The 19,640-nt window shown below is 33.1% G+C and overlaps 1 long non-coding RNA gene across 1 annotated transcript in view; it reads right to left on the bottom strand.

Moving 5' to 3' along the window:
- Nucleotides 1-4,995, bottom strand: part of LOC141561330 (uncharacterized) — a 44,588-nt gene extending 39,593 nt beyond the window's left edge. Inside the window, exon 1 of the long non-coding RNA XR_012488025.1 lies at nucleotides 4,937-4,995. This is a non-coding gene — a long non-coding RNA (uncharacterized LOC141561330). The remainder of the gene's footprint in view (nucleotides 1-4,936) is intronic.
- Between the last annotated feature and the right edge of the window lie 14,645 nt (nucleotides 4,996-19,640).

Raw genomic sequence — 19,640 nt, 5'->3', positions numbered from 1 at the left:
GAAAAAAGCCACTTTAGAACAGAAGGTAGACAACAACACAAGTGATAGACTTCCTAAAAAACAAAATGGCGCAAACAAAATTCAGTGTTCATTGAGACAACAAGAAAATCTAAAACAAGCTTAAAAGACAAATCTAATATAAGGTTAAGAAATCAGGAATGTAAAGCAAAATCAAACCTGAAAAACACATAGAATAGATATCATTTTTTATAATAATTTTATATTTTTCAAAATACATGCAAAGATTTTTGCTCTTTTTGTTGTTGTTTGCTTGCATTTTGTTTTCTTTCTCTTCTTTTTCCTTTTTGATCTGACTTTTCTTGTGCAACAAGATTATTGTATAAATATGTATACATATAATAGATTTAACATATATAAGATTACTTGCTATCTAGGAGAGAGGGGGTGGGAGGAAGGAAGGGAAAATTTGGAACACAAAGTTTTGTAAGGGTCAATGTTGAAAAATTATCCTTGCATATGTTTTGAAAATAAAAAGCTTTAATTTAAAAAAATGAGAAAAAAAAACAAAAATCATTTTCAACATTCATCCTTGAAAAACCTTTTATTCCATATTTTTCTCTCCTTCCCCACCTCCCCCTTCCCTTAGACAACAAGTAATACATTATAATTTAAACAGGTTCAATTCTTTTAAACATATTTCCATATTTAACATGCTGCACAGGAAAAATCTTATCAAAAAAGAAAAAAATGAGAGAAAGAAACAAGCAAGCAAACAACAACAAAAGGTAAATATATTATGTTGTGATCCACATTCAGTTCCATAGTCCTCTTTCTGGATGCAAATGGCTCTCTTCAACACAAGTCTATTGGAATTGTCCTGAATTATCTCATTGCTGAAAAGAGCCAAGTCCAAGAAATATCATTTTAAAAGCATTGAATTCCTTTAAAGTTATAGCCAAACAAAGAACCTATTTCAAGAAACCATAAAAGAAATTTCCTAGAACTATAAGACCCAGAGAGCAAAGTGAAAATAAGAAAAAAACAAAACAGACCCCAAAAAATCGTCGTCTTATAGGAAATCTGTCTCTTTGCCAAGAGACAAAAAAAAAAAAAAAAAAAAAAAAAAAAAAAAAAAGACATATGCAAGAATAAAAGTCTAAAAAGTTGAATATAATCCTGGGAAAGGGCAGAGTATAAATCTTTAATAGAATGTAGGATTTTTAAACATTACTGATGAAAACTCAGAACCAGGTAGAATATTTGAAATGCAAACACAGAAGATAAGAACAGCCTAGAAAGTAAATCAATTTTAAAATGTTGATGATGGAGTGTTTATAGTCTAATAAAGGAATAAAACAAGAGTTTGTTCAGAATCTAACAGTCTTTAAAAGTGACAAAATGAATAAAGAAAGACATAGGGTTTTGTGCTATTGTTTTGTTGAATTAAGAGTAAAAAAAAATACAGGAGAAAAGAAATGATTTTTTTTTAAAAAATCATTTTCTGATTTCATTTTTTTAAATAAAGAACTTGCCATTTCTTGTACATGGGATGTGTGTGTGAGGAAAAGAATATGCAAACATGATCATGGGAGTGGGAACCTCACTGTTATCTAAACTGGACAAAAAGAGGGTTGATTATCCCAAGGGGAAATATTCCTTTCAAAAGGTCCAGCAGAGAATGTATATGTTCCAGAGAATTTGAGAAACAATTAAAGGAGCAGAGACAAACTCCAAATACAAATAAATATGGAATGGTAGCAAAGACAGCTGGAAAAGAGCTCACTCTGAGAACTCAACTGAGAAAAATATAGCAGAAGGTAAAGCCAGGGGGAGCTCTTTGAGGAGTTTATAAGAGAGATTTCCTTTGTCTCATGTGTATATCCCATATGAGTGTCATATGTGAATCCATTCTTGTATACAGAGTATGTATTTGTAGGAGAGTGTTCCCTAGCCTTATGAGGGGAAGAGGGAAAATCTTTTGTAGCTATTGATTTTATTGTGTTTTCTTAGAAAATTTGATTATTAATGGGAAACACACTGATAGGAGATCATAAGCTCCAATTTTTAAAGATTGGCCCACAGGTTACCTTTGGAGACATTTAGTAGTAATCACCCTCTAGAAAGAGTATCTTAGAAGAGTTATTGAACTATCTGAATTCTGAGGGAAAAAATCAATTTATATTCCATGTGGGGGTTGAAATGGGGTATAGCCTGAAGAAGCACATAGATTCAGGGAAATGTTGGGTTCACTGCTGGTGTGTGAGCCTAGTCTCAGTGTTGATACCTATGTAGAACATCAAAGTGTTAGAGGATGGAGAAAAGAGCTAGGGGAGTGAGTATCCCACCACAGAAGAGGAACTAGACTGCACAGTTCTTATATTCCTCTATATCTTTTTCTGCATCAATAACTATGGCTCCTTCTGCTCTGTATGCTCCCCAGAGAAATCTTGAGTGTTGGACTGTGCTGCCAAGCTTTCTGAGGTCTGAAACAGAAAGAACACCAACGAAATTGGCAGTGATCAATCTTTGTCACAGCGCCAATGATATTCCTGATCTTGACAAAGCCATTTAAGATTTTCCTTCTTCCCTAATATAAATTATTTTCAGAGATCTCAGGATCCTCCACAAATAATCCTATAGCAGCAGTTCTTAACATTTTTTTTGGTTCCATGGAACCTTTTTGTCAGTCTGATGAAACATATAAATCATTTCTCAAAATAATGTTTTTAAATACATAAAATACTTAAGATTACAAAGGAAACCAATTAAATTGAAATATAGTTCCTAAAATATTTTATAAAATTTTGTGATATTGTAATAAATATATATACTGCTTTATTAATATTTTTCTTTTCTTTTAAAGTAGTATTATCTTTTTTCCATTTACATGTAAAAATAAATTTTAACATTATTTTATTAATAATAGCTTTTCATTTTCAAAATACATGCAAAGATAATTTTTAGTATTCAATCTTGCAAAACCTTGTGTTCCAAATATTTTCTCTTCCCTTTCCTCTTTCCCCCTTCTCTAAGCAGCAAGGAATCCAACATAGTTAACATTCAATCTTTTAAAAATTTTGAATTCTGAACATTTTCCTTTCTTGCCTCAATTCCACCTTCTCTAAGCAATTGATACAGGTTATTTATATGTCCAATCATGTAAAACATATTTCCATGTTAGCAATGTTGAAAGAAAAGAGCAAAAGAAAAAAACACTGAAAAAAATAAAAAGAAAAAAAAAGAAAAATAGTATACTCTGATTTGCATTTAGACTTCATCAGTTCTTTCTCTGGATATGAATAGCATTTTTCATCATGGGTCCTTTGGAATTGTCTTGGATCACTGTATTGTTGAGAGTAACTGAGTCATTCATATTTGATCATCACACAATGTTGCTATCAATATATGCAGTGTTCTGATTCTGCTCACTTCACTTTGCATCAGTTTACATAACTCTTTCCAGGTTTTTCTGAAATCTACCTACTTAGAATTTCTCATAGCACAATAATATTCCATTTCATTCATATATCACACCTTATTAAGCCATATCCTAATTGATGGGCATCTTTTCAATTTCCAAATCATTTATTATTGCAAAGGGCTGTTTTAATATTTTGTACTAGTTAGTAGGTCTTTTTCCCTTTTTAAAAAAAAAATCTCTTTGGGATACAAAACTAGTAGTTGGTATTGCTGGATCAAAATGTAGATACACTTTTATATGGTCATAGTTCTCAATTGCTCTCCAGAATTATTAGGTCAGTTCACTATTCCACCAAGACTGTTTTAGTGTCCCAATTTTACCACATCCCCGCCAACATTTATAATTACATTATCTGTCATATTAACCAATCTGATAGATATGAGGTTCACATCATTTGACAATGGAATTAAATCACTTCCAGTCTTTCCCCTCATTCAGTCCACCAACAGGCTTAACCACTTCCAAATCACATAGCTTTTCCAAAATCTCTCCAATAATGAGGGGTCTCTTTTGTTGGGCAATTCTGTAAACTGATAGTTAATTGGTAAGCTGATAGTTAGTCTGGCATGACCTATGAGCACATGCAGGCCAGAAGATAACAATCACATGGGATCTAATAATTGCTTTAAAAACTACAGCAGTGCTAAAGTCTGAATGATAAGACACTTCAAGAAGAGATTTTAGTGAAATGTCAAATGCAAGTATTGGAATTTTCCTAACTTATAAAAATTAAACTTTATTCATATGAAAATAACCTTTAGCTTTAGATTCATTTGCAGGATGGACATATATAAGATGACTTTTAGTTTTACTGATTTCGTTATTCTGTTTGCAAATATTTCTCTGCACATATAAAAATTACTGTGGTTTTTGTGCCCTATGTTCTTTAATGCAAATTGAGATCAGATATATTCTTCATAATATTTTCTTCCCCTCAACATTTTTTACTTAAACTGTGGCTTTAAAAAAATATTAAATGACTAAACCCAAAAGATTGAATTCATTAATATTTTTGAAATTCAATATTTTATATTATTATTTATTTGCTAATTCTGCACAGAAATAAGTAATTTATATGCTAATTAAATAAAGTCTAAAATATTCAAGGAATTTATGTCAAGCAGTGAAATTAGACAATTTTTCAAATTTATGAAAAGTTTTAACACTTTTAATGACTTATTAACCTTCTACATATAGATTAGATATATAGTTTAGAGAAGTTATTCATGTATTATGTCCTTCCTGAAATTTGGCTATCATTTCACAAGAGTTGCATGACTTTCTGTAGCTTCCTAAAAATAATAGTTCTCATTTCTAATCTTATTTGCAGTTTTCTCATGAAGTTATTTTTAAAAATGTAAACAGAATTTTCATAGAATGCTAATACAGTAATACCATTTATGCAGCCTGCATTGTATGCATGTCTTTACTACAGATCACAAGACATATACAAAATGAGATTACAAAGAGAAAAAATAAAGAAATTCTACTTACAGAACATAGAACACTGTATGAGCCATGTCACTGAGAAATCTGTTAGCAGTAATGAGAAGTTACTTTAAATGAGACAGTTATCTCAACTGTCAGATGTGTTTGAACTTGCTTGAGCCATATTAGCTATCTCTGTGTTCAAAAAGGGTGGGGGAGGACTCATCAGTTTATAGAGATTTTAAAATTCTCATTTGAACTTCTCAGTTTTACAAAATTATAATAAACAATGAAAATGAGTTATCTTCTTCCATATATTGAGCGATAACTATTGTAGATAGGGAATATTAGAAAATAATACACATCACCAATATGAAAAAATGAAACTTTACTCTTTAATGGTACAATAGGCTAATAGTTTGCCCACTATGACCTGTGAGCACATGCATACTAGAAGAAAGGAAACAAATAAAGTCTAACAATGGCTAAAAATTATATCAGTTTCAAAGTATTAGCGAGTGTAAGAGATATATTTGAAATAATTTATATAATTTATGAAAATAGGTGATTTCTATTGATGACAAAGTTAGAGGAACTGCTGATGGGGCTAAGATTAGTTGCCTACATTCTTATTTGAGGAAAATGCTTTCTTTTTTTAAAAAAATTAGAGGTTAGCAAAAACAAAGGGTTTTTTTTTCCCAAAAAAGCAAAGTTCATAGACCTTCTATAGTATGTCTATGAACATCAGGATAAGAACCCTTGTCCTAGAGACTGAGAAAAATTATCTAAAGGGTAAATGAACAGTTGTAAGAATTATGTGTGACCTGTCAGATTGGCTAAGATGACAGGAACAAATAATGATGATATGTTGGAGGGGATGTGAGAAAACTGGGACACTAATACATTATTGGTGGAGTTGTAAAAGAATCCAGCATTTTGGAGAGCAATCTGGAATTATGCCCCAAAAGTTATCAAACTGTGCATACCCTTTGATCCAGCAGTGCTACTACTGGGCTTATATCCCAAAGAAATACTAAAGAAGGGAGAGGAACCTGTATGTGCCAAAATGTGTGTGGCAGCCCTTTTTGTAGTGGCTAGAAACTGGAAAATGAATGGATGTCCATCAATTGGAGAATGGTTGGGTAAATTATGGTATATGAAGGTTATGGAGTATTATTGCTCGGTAAGAAATGACCAGCAGGAGGAATACAGAGAGGCTTGGAGAGACTTGCATGAACTGATGCTGAGTGAGAGAGCAGAACCAGGAGATCATTATACACTTCAACAACAATACTGTATGAGGATGTATTCTGATGGAAGTGGATTATCTTCAACATAAAGAAGATCCAACTCACTTCCAGCTGATCAGTGATGGACAGAAACAACTACACCCAGAGAAGGAACACTGGGAATTGAGTGTAAAATATTAGCACTACTGTCTATCTACCCAGGTTACTTATACCTTCGGAATCCAATACTTAACGTGCAATAAGAAAATTGGATTTACACACATATATTATATCTAGGTCATACTGTAACACATGTAAAATGTATGGGATTGCCTGTCATCTAGGGGAGGGAGTAGAGGGAGGGAGGGGAAAATCTGGAAAAATGAACATAAGGGATAATGTTATTAAAAAAAAAAAAAAAAAAGAATTATGTGTGATGGGAAAGATGTCTGCTTGGTTTGTTGGTCAGTAGAAATGTCCCATTTGTATGTCCAAGAGGCAGATATCTTAAATGCTCAGTACTTCTTCAAAGTCATTTCAGTAAGATTTGTTGCTAGATTTTGCCTGCAGCTTCAGTGTCTGTCTCACCATTGGAATCCATGATCTTGTTCTCCCTTTGCCTGTATGCATACTGATCAGTTTTCTTTGCTGGGACATCATCCATATTCTGCATTTTAATTGTGAATATATCACAAAGTTCTGTACTAGGACTGTTTCTATTCTCTCTCTATGCCATATCTTTTGGTAACTTCATGAATTCCCGTGGGTTGAAATATCATTTCTAAGCAGACAATTCCCAAATCTATATTTCCAGCCATAATTTCTCTTCTGAACAATAAATAGCCTTGCATCATTAATTGCCTACTAGATGTTTTGAACATGGATGTTCTATAGCCTTCTCAAACAAAACAAAATATCCAAAATGGAATTTTTTTTTACCCCCAAATATCTCTCTTCATCAGAACTATTTTTATTGAGAGCATTACTATCCTTCCAGTCACAAAGGTTCAAACCCTCAGAGTTTTTCCCTGACTTCACTCATATTTATACCTTGTTCCAGACAATTGCCAAATCTTATTGTTTCTATCTCCACACTTTCATTTCCATCTTTCCAGTCTCTGCTAATATAACGTTTATTTCTAGATAAAGTCCTTAGCAGCTCTTAATTGGATAATTGTGACTTCTAATTCTTCTATCTGCAAACCTTAGCCCTGTCCAATTCTTCATCTATGCCATTTTCCTAAACCAAAGCATGCCACTGCACTTCTGAATATATTGTAATGACTCCCTATTACCTCTAAGATCAGATTAAAAAAAATCCTCTGCCACGCATTTAAAGCCATTCAAAATCAGGCTCTAACCTGCTTTCCTTTCTTCTTCTATTTTTTTTTCTTTCCTTTTAAAAATAAAATGGCTTTCTATTTTCAAAATATATGCAAAGATAGTTTTCAACATTCACATTTGCAAAATCTTGTGTTCCAAATTTTTCTCCCTCCTTTCTCCCTACCTCTTTCCCTAGACAGCAAATAATCCAATATATGTTAAACATGTGCAATTCTTCTAAACATATTTCCACATTTATCATGATGCACAAGAAAAATCAGATCAAAAAAGGAAAAAAAAAAAAAGAAAAAAGAAAAAAAAAAAAGCAAGCAACAAAAAAGGTGAAAATACAATGTTATGATCCACATTCAGTCTCCACATCCTTTCTTTGGGTACAGATGGCTCTCTACATCAGAAGTCTATTGGAATTGGCCTGAATCATTCTAACCTATCTTTCTAAACTGAACTAGTTTAAATAGTCTTACTATTTGTTCTTTACCTTTAACACTCCATTTCTATTCTCAGGCTTTGACCATCACTCTGGCCTGGATTGGATTTCTCCCTCACAATTGCCAATTAGAGGAAATCCCTAAATGTCTCTCAAAGATCCATCATAACATAATCTTATGCATGAAAGTTTCCTTTCTTGAATCTTAGATCTAGTGCTCTGCCCCTTTTCAAAATCTCAAATTTATTTATTTATTTTATATGTACATATATAAGTGTATATCTCCTCTGATAGAAAGTAAGCTCATTAACAGCAGATGCTCTCAAAAGCATTTTTTATCCTCTGAATACCCAAAAGAGGGAGAGAGAGACAGAGACAGACAAATTTCAGAGAAGTCTGGAGAGACTTACAGGAACTAATGCCGATTGAAATGAGCAGAATCAGGAGATCACTATACAGGGCAACAAGAAGATTATATGATGATTAATTCTGATGGATGTGGTTCTTTTCAACAATGAGATGATTCAGGCTAGTTCCTATAAACTTATGATAGAAAAAGCCATCTGCAGCCAGAAAAATTACTGTAGGAATTGAATGTGAATCACATTTTATTTTCACTTTTTTTGTTATTATTTGCTTGTGCTTTTTTTTCTCTCCCAATTTTTTTCCTTTTTGATCTGATTTTTCTTATTCAGCATGATAAATGTAGAAATAGGTATAGAAGGATTGCACACGGTTAACACATATTGGATTATTTGCTGACAAAGGCAGGGTGTGAGGGGAAGAAAAGGAGAAAAATTTGGAGCACAAGGTTTTATAAGGGTGAATATTGAAAACTATATGCATATGTTTTGAAAATAAAAAGGTGTGCTGTTTTGGGGAGAGGGGAGGAAAGGGAGGGAAGGAGAAAATTTTAAAGTTCAAATCTTACAAAGATGAATGTTGAAAAGTATTTTTATGTGTAATTGGAAAAAATAAAACCTATTAAGTAAAAAAAGAAAAGAAAAGAAAAGAAAGAGCTATTATTAAAAAAAAATTTTTTAAAGGAACAAACAAGGTACCTACTATGTACTAGACGTGATAATTAACCCTTTTTTGTTTCTTTAACGAATATTATCTCATTGCATTCTCACAACCTTTTGAGACAGTTGCTGTTTATTCTCATTTTACAATTAAAGAAACTGAAGGAAACATATTGATTGACTAGCCTAGGGTCACATAAATTAGTTAGTGTGAATGGTTTTGAATTCAGGTGTTCAGGTGTGGCTAGGAAGTGTCTGAGGGTGGTTTTGAATTCAGGTGCTCCAGACCTGAAGCCTGATAGATTCTCTCCATTGCATCTAGCTATTCTTAAAGGAATTTCAGCCTTCATGTACATGAAAATGGAGTGTTTGTGGATGCTGGAAAGATGAAAGACATGATCATCTCTGTTTAGCTGAAGTGGAGTGAAGAATTAGATCACAGAAATGAGTAAGTTGAAAAACTCCAAAGAAGGGTGTTTTTAAGGAAATATCAATATGTATTTTGAAGTCTGCTAGTATAAGGGAAAGAGTTTTGGAGGATAGAGACTGTGAGCCAGGCACTAAAATTCTTATGAGAGGAAGGACAGTATCCTGGGAAGTTGGGATTTTTAAGGGAATATTATATGTATTTTGAAGTTTTCTAGCATGAGTGTGGAAGACAGGGAGGCAAGGATTCTTCCCTCTTTTCAATATCACTCATGAATATTGATGGTGGGAAAATCAAAGAAAATTCTAGCAAAAAAATTATAAGCATATATTGATCAAAATTATTCATTATAACCAAGTTAGATTCATACCAGAATTGTAGGAATTCAGCATTCAAGAAGTTATTAACATAGTTCATCACATATATATATATGTAAAACAAAAATAACATAATTCATGTGATTATTTCAATGAATTCAAAGTCCACATATAAGCTGCATCTTTTCACTTAGGACATACATATTTCACAGAGGCTCTTACATAGCTTAAATGTTCAGAGATTGGGGAATGGCTGAACAAATTCAGCATATGGATGAAATGAAACATTGTTGCACCATAAGAAAAGTAATTCAGTGAATTTAAAAATGCAATTATGAAAATATAACAACCGAGTAAAGACAACAATAAAAGAAACAAAAGTTTGATAAACATACAGAAAAGGTGTTCAAAAGAAGTTACAGAAAGAAACAGAATCCTTTTGAATTCACCTTATTTAAATTAATTTACACATCAAAGAAATTCTGTAACAGAATTTTGTAGCTAAGTTTACAATTATAGAACTATAGATTTAGAACAACCTTTCTAATGATTTAATTCAATTTCATTTGATTGATAAGAAAACTGATCCCTAAAGAGTGACTTACTCAAGGGAATAAAAATAAGTGGTAAAGCTGAGATGTGAGCCTAGGACCTAAGACCCAAAACTTTGTACATTTTACTAAATATCACTCAGTATGCTATAATTCCTTCTTCATTATTATTATTTTTAAAGATTTGGCTCTTTTATGGTTTTATTTTTGCTTCCTCTTGTTCTAATATTTGTTATTATGGCATATTTGACAATTTCAAAAGAAAGAATTTAAGGCTAAAGGACCTGGATTCAGATTTGAGCTCTGCCTTTTGGGCATATCATTTAATGGTATTAGCTCACTCTAATTTATGTGCCAAGCACATAAAAGCTTTTGAAACATAATCTCATTTAATCCTCATAACAACCCTGCAAGATAGATGCTATCATTCTGCTCATTTTATAGATGAGGAAACTGAGGCATACAATGGTCATTGACTTGTCCAACATCACACATGTAATCAGCGTTTGAGGTCAAACTTGAACTCTGGTCTTACTGACTCCAAGCTGAGTGCTCTGCACATCATGGTACCACTGAACATGTCATTAATCTTGTCCTTAATGTTTTTTTTTTTTTTTTTAATTTGTCAAAGCTGCTGAACAAGATTAATATTGAGGCCACTTTCAGATTGAAATCTAGTCTTACTGGTACTTGTTAATAGAAGTGAAAAAAAAAAAGTTTTTCTTTAAAAACTTTAATGACACTTTTCCTGCTTTTATGAGTATTTTTTATGAGTATTGAGTACTGAAGATAAATAACTGAAAAACTGAGACAGTTGTTGCTCTTTACTTGAGGGACACAACATAAAAGAAAGTCCAGTTGCAGGTTGTAATGAAATTACTTGGAAGTCCTATGGGTTCAGTGTTAGGTACAGGAGATGGTAAGGCCCAGGAATCCATAGATCCATAATCCATTATCAATGTAATATTAATATCTAGCATTTATATATAGTATCTTAAGGTTTACAAAGCACTTTACAAATATTATCTCATTTGATCCTGGAAGATCGGTGCTGATTTTTTCTCAGATTTCCCCATTCTGCCCTAATCTCTCTCTTGCTCTTCAGTCTCATATCTCCAAATGCCTTTCAGACATCTCAAGCTGCATATGCAAAAAAAAAAAAAAAAAGATATCTTTTTTAGTAGATATCTTAAGTAGATTAAGTAGATGTCTTATAGTTGTATCTTCTGTAATTATCTTAAGCTCAATCTGCCTTATAATCAAATTATTCCCTTTTCCTGAAACCTCACTATTGCTCCCTTCCTTGTTATTCTCAAGGGCAGCACCACCCTCCCAGGCTCTCAAGTATAACCTAGAAGTCATTCTCAACTCCTCACCCCCATAGCCAATGTCTTATCAAAGTCTATTGATTTTACTCTTGCAGGAATTTTTTTTTAATAGTTTTTATTTACCAAATATATGCATGGGTAATTTTACAACATTGACAATTACCAACCTTTTGTTCTAATTTTTCCCCTCTTTCCCTCCACCCAGCATGGCAGGTTGACCAATACATATTAAATATGTTAGAGTATAAATTAATACAATATATGTATACATCCCAAACAGTTGTTTTGCTGTACAAAAAGAATCGGACTTTGAAATAGTGTATAATTAGCCCGTGAAGGAAATCCAAAATGCAGACAGACTAAATTAGAGGGATTGGAAATTCTATGTAGTGGTTCCTTGTCATCTCCCAGAGTTCTGTCACTGGGTATATAGCTGGTTCAGTTCATTACTGCTCTATTGGAACTGATTTGGTTCATCTCATTGTTGAAAATGGTCACATCCATCAGAATTGATCATCATATAGTATTGTTGTTGAAGTATACAATGATCTCCTGGTCCTACTCATTTCACTCAGCATCCAGTTCATGTAAGTCTCTCCAGGCCTTTCTGAAATCATCCTGTTGGTCATTTTTTACAGAACAATAATATTCCATAATATTCATATACCACAATTTATTCAGCCAATCTCCAATTGATGGACATCCACGTAGTTTCCACTGATCAACTAGTCTATTTCTTAGCCAATACCAAATGGTTTTGGTAACTCCTGCTTTATAATATAATTTTAGATCTTGTACAGCTAGGCCACCTTTATGTGATTTTTTTTTTCATTAATTCCCTTGAAATTCTTGACCTTTTGTTTTTCCATATGAACTTTGTTGTTATTTTTTCTAGGTCATAAAAATAGTTTTTGGGGAGTCTGATTGGTATAGGGCTAAATAGATTAGTTTCGGTATTATTGTCATCTTTATTATATTTGCTCACCGTATCCAAGAGCATTTAATATTTTTCCAATTGGTTAGATCTGACTTAATTTGTGTGGAAAGTGTTTTGTAATTTTGTTCATATAGTTTCTGATTTTCTCTTGGCAGATAGATTCCTAAATATTTTATACTATCAGTAGTTACTTTAAATGGAATTTCTCTTTGTAACTCTAACTGTTGGATTTTGTTAGTGACATGTAAGAATGCTGATGATTTATGTGGGTTTATTTTGAATCCTGCACCTTTGCTAAAGGTGTGGATTATTTCTAATAGCTTTTTAGTAGAATCTTTGGGATTCTCTAAGTATATCATCATATCATCTGCAAAGACTGACAATTTGGTTTCCTCATTACCTACGCTAATTCTTTTAATCTCTTTCTCCACTCTTATTGCCAAAGCTAGCATTACTAATACAATATTGAATAGCAATGGTGATAGTGGGCAACCTTTTTTCACTCCTGATCTTAATGAGAATGGTTGCAGTTTATCCCCATTACATATGATGCTTACTGATGGTTTTAAATAGATGCTACTGATTATTTTAAGGAAAAGACCGTTTATTCCTATACTCTCAAGTGTTTTTAATAGAAATGGATGTTGGATTTTATCAAAAGCTTTTTCTGCATCCCTTTCAGGAATTCTTAAAAACTTCCCCTTTTCTCCTCTGAAATTGACAGCACCCTGGTGCAGACCTTCATTATCTCATGCTGAGACTATTGCAATATCCTGCTGCTGCTTTGAGTTTCTTTCCACTCCCATTCATCTTCCATTCAACCAGCAAAGGGATTTTTCTAAAGAGAAAGGCTTGACAGACTACTCTTTCCAACTCAAATACCTCCAGTGGCTCTCTATGGCCTCAAATACACAAACCCTCTACTTGGCATTCAGAGCCTTTCATAACCTAATATTCCTCCTCTACTTTTTCAGTCTTTCACCTTGTGTCTCCTCCACACACACGTTTTCTGATCCAGTGACACTGACCTCTTAGCTTTCCATGAAAAAGACACTGTCACATGGTCTGGGTATTTTCTCTGGCTGCTCCCCATTATCTAGAATGCTCTTCTTCCTCATCTCCTCCTCCTGGATTCCCTGTCTTCCTTCAAGTCATCTTCTGTCAGAAATCTTTCCCCCTCCCTTTTAATTCTGGTGTCTTTCCTTTGTAAATTATTTCCTCTTTATTGTGTATAAAGCTTGTTTGTTCATGTTTCCTTATTTTCTCTCCTCCCTTCTTCCCCCACCCCACCCCCATTATCTTGTGAACTTCTTGAGCACAGGAACTCTCTTTTGCCTTTTTTTGCATCCCTGGTTCTTAGAACAATACCCTGCACACATCAGGAGCTTAATAAATGTTTATTTTCTGGCTACAGTTAATCAATGATCAAGGAGCATTTAGTGTATGCCTACTATGAGCTACATTGTGCTAGGTGCTAGGAATAAAAAAGGTAAAAAAAACCCAAACAACTTTTTTTAAAGAGTATTTTTTTAAACTTTTTTTCCTTATTATACATGTATATTAACTTTTTAAATATATATTTCTTTAAGAATCATGTTGAGAGAGAAAAATAAGAAAAGGGGAAAATCACAATTAAGAAAAAGAAAGGGGAAAAAAAAGTGAAAATAGTGTGTGTTGATTTACATTCAATCTCCATAGTTCTCTTTCTGGATGCAGTTGGCATTTTCTATCCAAAGTTTATTAAGGTTGCCTTGGATCACTGAATCACTGAGAAGAACCAAGTCTTTCATAGTTCATCATCATACAATCTTGCTGTATTGTATACAATGTATTTCTGGTTCTACTTGTTTCACTCCGTGTCATTCACCAATTGATGGCCATCTATCTACTCATTTTCGAACTTTGATACCACAAAAAGAGCTGCTACAAATATTTTTGCACATGTGGGTCCTTTTCTCTCCTTTATGATTTCCTTGGGATACAGACTCAGTAATGTCACTGCTGGATCAAAGTGTATACACAGTTTTATGGCCAAAAACATAAAAATAATTTTTAAAAATCTGCCCCTGAGAAGCTTATATTTTAACGAAAGCAGATAACATGTCTATGTGAAACCATGGAGAATATTAGATAGGTAAATTTTGGCTGTGTACTTCCCTTCCTAACAGACAGGAAAAGAATCTTTCCAAACTGCTTTCTTTCCCACCCCACTCTTTTTTTCTCTCCCTCCTTCCTTCCCTCTCCTTCTGCCCGCCCCCCCCCATCTCTCTGTCTCTGTCTCTGTCTCTGTCTCTCTCTCTGTCTGTCTCTGTCTTTGTCTCTCTGTCTCTCTCTGTCTCTGTTCCCCCATCACCATTTACTGTATGAAGCAATCAAATTCCTCAAGCATTTATTAACCATTTAAATGCAAAACACTGTACAAAGCACTGGGGATGCTCAAAAAATGAAAAAACAATTTGTTCTTTAGGAATTTACATTCTCCTAGGGGAAAGTAGCATGTAAAAAGATAAAAATACACTTGAAAATTATAGGAGAAAGAAAGCCCTAAAAACTAAGGGGATCATGAAAGGCTGTTTTCTGTTGTCCCTGTCAGATTATATCTTGTCACTTCAAGACCTTGGGAAGAGGGAAAGAATAAGCACCTTACTTTTAACCACCTACCACTTCCCAGGCTAAGTACTTTGTATAATATTATCTCATTTGATCCTCACAAGTCAAAGAAGTATTCTTATCCCTGTTTTTTCAATTGAGAAAACTGAGGCAAACAAAAGATTAAATGACTTGCTCATATGTCTGAAGTCTTATTTGAACTCAGAACTTCCTGATGCCAGGCCCAGTACTCTATCCACTGCATTGCCTATCTGCCTTCATTTTTGGTCCCCATTCAATATACAACATGCCCATCTTTATTCTTTGGGATCTTCTCAGGGACACTTGTAAGTAATGAATTTATTGTTTATTCAAATCTTCTTCTTAAATTTGTTTAAGACACATAGATGACTTGTTTGTTTTCAAGGAAACTATGTGTTAACACAGCAAGCATTACAAGCAAGTCATCTTTATTTATTTATTTATTTAGAGTTCAAAATCAGGGCATCTCCAAAGAAGTTTTAATTGCATAGTCAAGTGTAAAAACAAAACAATAACTGAACTGTGAGCTATGCCAAATATCCATTTAGTTCAATCCAATTAATTTCAGCATCAAGCTAGTTAGCACCAAGCTAGTTAAAAAAAATCATAGTCAGATATTGGAATGCTTTTATATCTTGGATCTTGAGAAAACTGCACCTGTGTTTTGTGCTTAGAAATGAATATGGAGGTCTAATCAAAGTGCATACTTTGCCCTGTGCAAAAATTACATTCTTTCCTTTCCTTTCCATTCTAAATTAAAACTGAAAATCAATAGGAAAAATATTTCCAATTTTTGAGCTGAAGTAACTGAATTTATTTTTATTATATAATATAGAAGCACAGATGATGATTTTTTAACATAAAGAAAGACTCTTTAATATAAAATGATAAAAAATATTTTTCTATGTAATGCAATTTTTTTTCAAGCAATTTTCACTTTGGGGGATTTTCAAAACAATTTCCTCTCATCCTTTGTGTCATTGATTCTTCTTAAGTAACATTTGTTCTATCCATTTTAAAATAACTTACACTTCTGAAGTTTTGAAAACATTTCAAGGTCCTCTCCTTGGGAATACTCATAACATGCTCTCTTAATCTTGGAACAGCTGGAGTGCTGGAATGATTTCCTTTGTAACTAGTAACTGACTGAATATTACTAATTTCTTGAGAACAGGAGGATTTCAATTTCTTTAGGTTTCTTGTGTTAATTTGTTACATATTGTTGCATTCTAATATATAACTATATATTCTAATTCCTAACACAAAACTCTAAATTTTGTGTTATGAAGCTAATAATTCTATAGCTATTGCTTGGATAGCATTGCATTTTTAAGTACTTATCTCAAGGCCTTCAAAGATCCTTGAAAAATATCTACTGGAGGTAAAATTCCTTGGGTCCTATTTCCAGGTCAAAAAGGCTTTTGGGTTGGGAAAAGTTTTAGAATGGGGATGGAAAGTAGGAACAAGGAAGCCTTTAAAAGTGAAATTTTTAGTCATTTTCTTACTAAAATGATTTTAATTTTGAGATATCAGTTTTTAATATGTCTTCAAGATTGACCAAACAATGATTTAATATTGACATTTAATTGTGAGATCACACAGAATCACAGCATCTCAGAGTTGAAAAAGACCTCAGGGGCTAGCTAGTGTAAGTAACCATTGGACCTGCTATATCCAGACCTTATGAGGAAGATAAAGAACCATACTAGGGGCAGCTAGGTGGCGCAGTGGATGGAGCACCAGCCTTGAATTCAGGAGGACCTGAGTTCAAATCTAGTCTCAGACACTTAACACTTCTTAGCTTGTGATCCTGGGCAAGTCACTTAACCCCAGCCTCAGAAAAAAAAAAAAAAAAAAAAAAAAGAACCATACTGACCAAAGACTTCAAGGAAGCACTGAACCCTTCAACCCAAAGGCTGATCTAAAGAAAATTAACTTTGGAGATTTTCCCAAAATGCTATAGCTGTGCTGTAGCTGGTCTGAATCAAATCAGCCCCATGAAACTCACTCAGGATTGGAAAGAAATGAGATGCTCATAGAGCACAGAATACTGAACAAATAGATTATCTACCAGTATTATGGAAAATCTCTCCAGCAAAAGAAAAAAAAGCATTAATTCATTTGGACACATCAATCTCTGCTTCTAATTTTGCCACAATAATCCAGAAAATCAAAAGAATGTATTAAACCTGAAGATCCCCAGCTCTTTGTGACCTCTGCTATTACATATAGATGATCAAGAACAGTCAACAGTTGGAGTCTTAGTCCTTCGAATCAATTAAATCTGTATGAGCAAAACTAGAAAACACTTTCCACACAAATAAAGTCATATCTAAACAACCAGAAAAATATTAAGTGCTCTTGGATAGATCGAGGTGAATATAATAAAGATGACAATACTACCTAAAATAATCTATTTATTTAGTGCTATACCAATCAAACTTCCAAGAAACTATTTTACTGACCTAGAAAAATAGCAACAAAATTCATCTGGAAGAACAAATGGGCAAGAATTTCAAAGGAATTAATGAAAAGAAAAGCAAATGAAGGTAGCCTAGCTATACCAGATCTAAAACTATATTATAAAGCAGCAGTCATCAAAACCATTTGGTATTGTCTAAGAAATAGAGTAGTGGATCAGTGGAATGGGTTATGATCACAAGACACAATAGTCAATGACTATAGTAATCTAGTGTTTGATAAATCCAAAAACTCCAACATCTGGGATAAGAACTCACTATTTGACAAAAATTGCTTGGAAAATTGGAAACTAATATGGCAGAAAGTAAGCATAGACCCATACCTAAGACTGTATACCAAGATAAGGTTGAAATGGGTTCATTATCTAGACATAAAGAATGTTATTATAAACAAATTAGAAGAACATAGGATAGTTTACCTCTCAGATTTGTGGAGGAGGAAGGAATTTGTGACCAAAGAAGAACTGGAGACCATTATTGATCACAAAATAGATAATTTTGATTATATTAAGTTAAAAAGATTTTGTACAAACAAAACTAATGCAGACAAGATTAGAAGGGAAACAATAAACTGGGAAAACATTTTTACATCCAAAGAATCTGATAAAGGCCTCATTTCTAAAATATATAGAGAACTGAGTCAAATTTATAATAGTTCAAGCCATTCTCCAATTGATAAATGGTGAAAGGATATGAAGACAATTTTCAGATGAAGGAATTAAAACTATTTATAGCCACAAGAAAAGGTGCTCCAAATCACTATTAATCAGAGAAATGCAAATTAAGACAACTCTGAGAAACCACTACACACCTCTCAGATTGGCTAAGATAACAGGAAAAGATAATAATCAATGTTGGAGGGAATGTGGGAAAACTGGGATATTGATACACTGTTGGAGGAACTGTGAACTGATCCAACCATTCTGGAGAGCAGTTTGGAACTATGCCCAAAAAGTTATTTGATCCTTTGATCCAGCAGTGTTTCTATTGGGCTTATATCCCAAAGAGATCCTAAAGGAGGGAAAGGGATCCACATTTGTAAAAATGTTTGTGGCAGCCCTCTTTGTAGTGATCAAAAACTGAAAATTGAGTGGATGCCCATTAATTGGAGAATGGCTGAATAAATTATGATATATGAATGCATTTGAATGATAATTCTGTAAGAAACAACCAGCAGAATGATTTCATAGAGACCTGGATAGATTTACATGAACTGATGATAAGTGAAATGAGCAGAACCATAAGATCATTATACATGGCAACAAGAAGACTCTACAATGATCAATTCTGATGGACATGGCTCTCTTCAACATTGAGATGATTCAAACCAGTTCTACTTGTGCAGTGATGAAGCCATCTAAACCCAGAAAGAGAACTGGGAACTGAGTGTGAGACACAACATAGCATTCTCACTCTTTCTGTTGTTTTTGCTTGCATTTTGTTTTCTTTCTCAGTTTTTCTTTTTCTTCCTTCTTGATCTGATTTTTCTTGTGCAACAAGATAACTGTATAAATATATATACATATATTGGATCTAACATGTATTTCAACATATTTAATATGTATTGGACTACTTGACAGCTAGTGAAGGGAGTGGGGGGAAGGAGGAGAAAATATGGAACAAAAGGTCAATGTTGAAAAAATTACCTGTGTATATGCTTTATAAATAAAAAGCTTTAATAATAAAAAAAAAGAAAAAGAAAAAGACCTTCTTAAAAAGCATAATTGGTCAAATGAAAAAGAGGTTAAAAAAAAAACTTACTGAAGAAAGTAATTCCTTAAAATTGGGCAAGTGGAAGCTAATAACTCCCCGAGACATCAAGAAACTTTGTTGTAAAACAAAGTCAAAAGAATGAAAAAATAGAAGAAAATTTGCAATATCTCATTGGAAAAACCACTGATCTAGGAAAATATATAAAGAAAAGATAATTTTAAATATTATTGGACTACCTAAAAATAATAATTTTAAAAGAACCTAGATATATAATTGCAAGAAATTATAAAGGGAAACTTCCAAATGATCCAAAGATAAAATAGGAATGGAAAGAATCTACCAATTACTTCCTAAAAAAGATCTC

The sequence above is a fragment of the Sminthopsis crassicaudata genome, chromosome 3 (genome assembly GCF_048593235.1).
Source record: "Sminthopsis crassicaudata isolate SCR6 chromosome 3, ASM4859323v1, whole genome shotgun sequence".
NCBI classification, from domain to species: domain Eukaryota; kingdom Metazoa; phylum Chordata; class Mammalia; order Dasyuromorphia; family Dasyuridae; genus Sminthopsis; species Sminthopsis crassicaudata.
The sequence above is the reverse complement of the archived record's forward strand: the minus strand, read 5'-3'. Positions and strand labels throughout refer to the sequence as shown.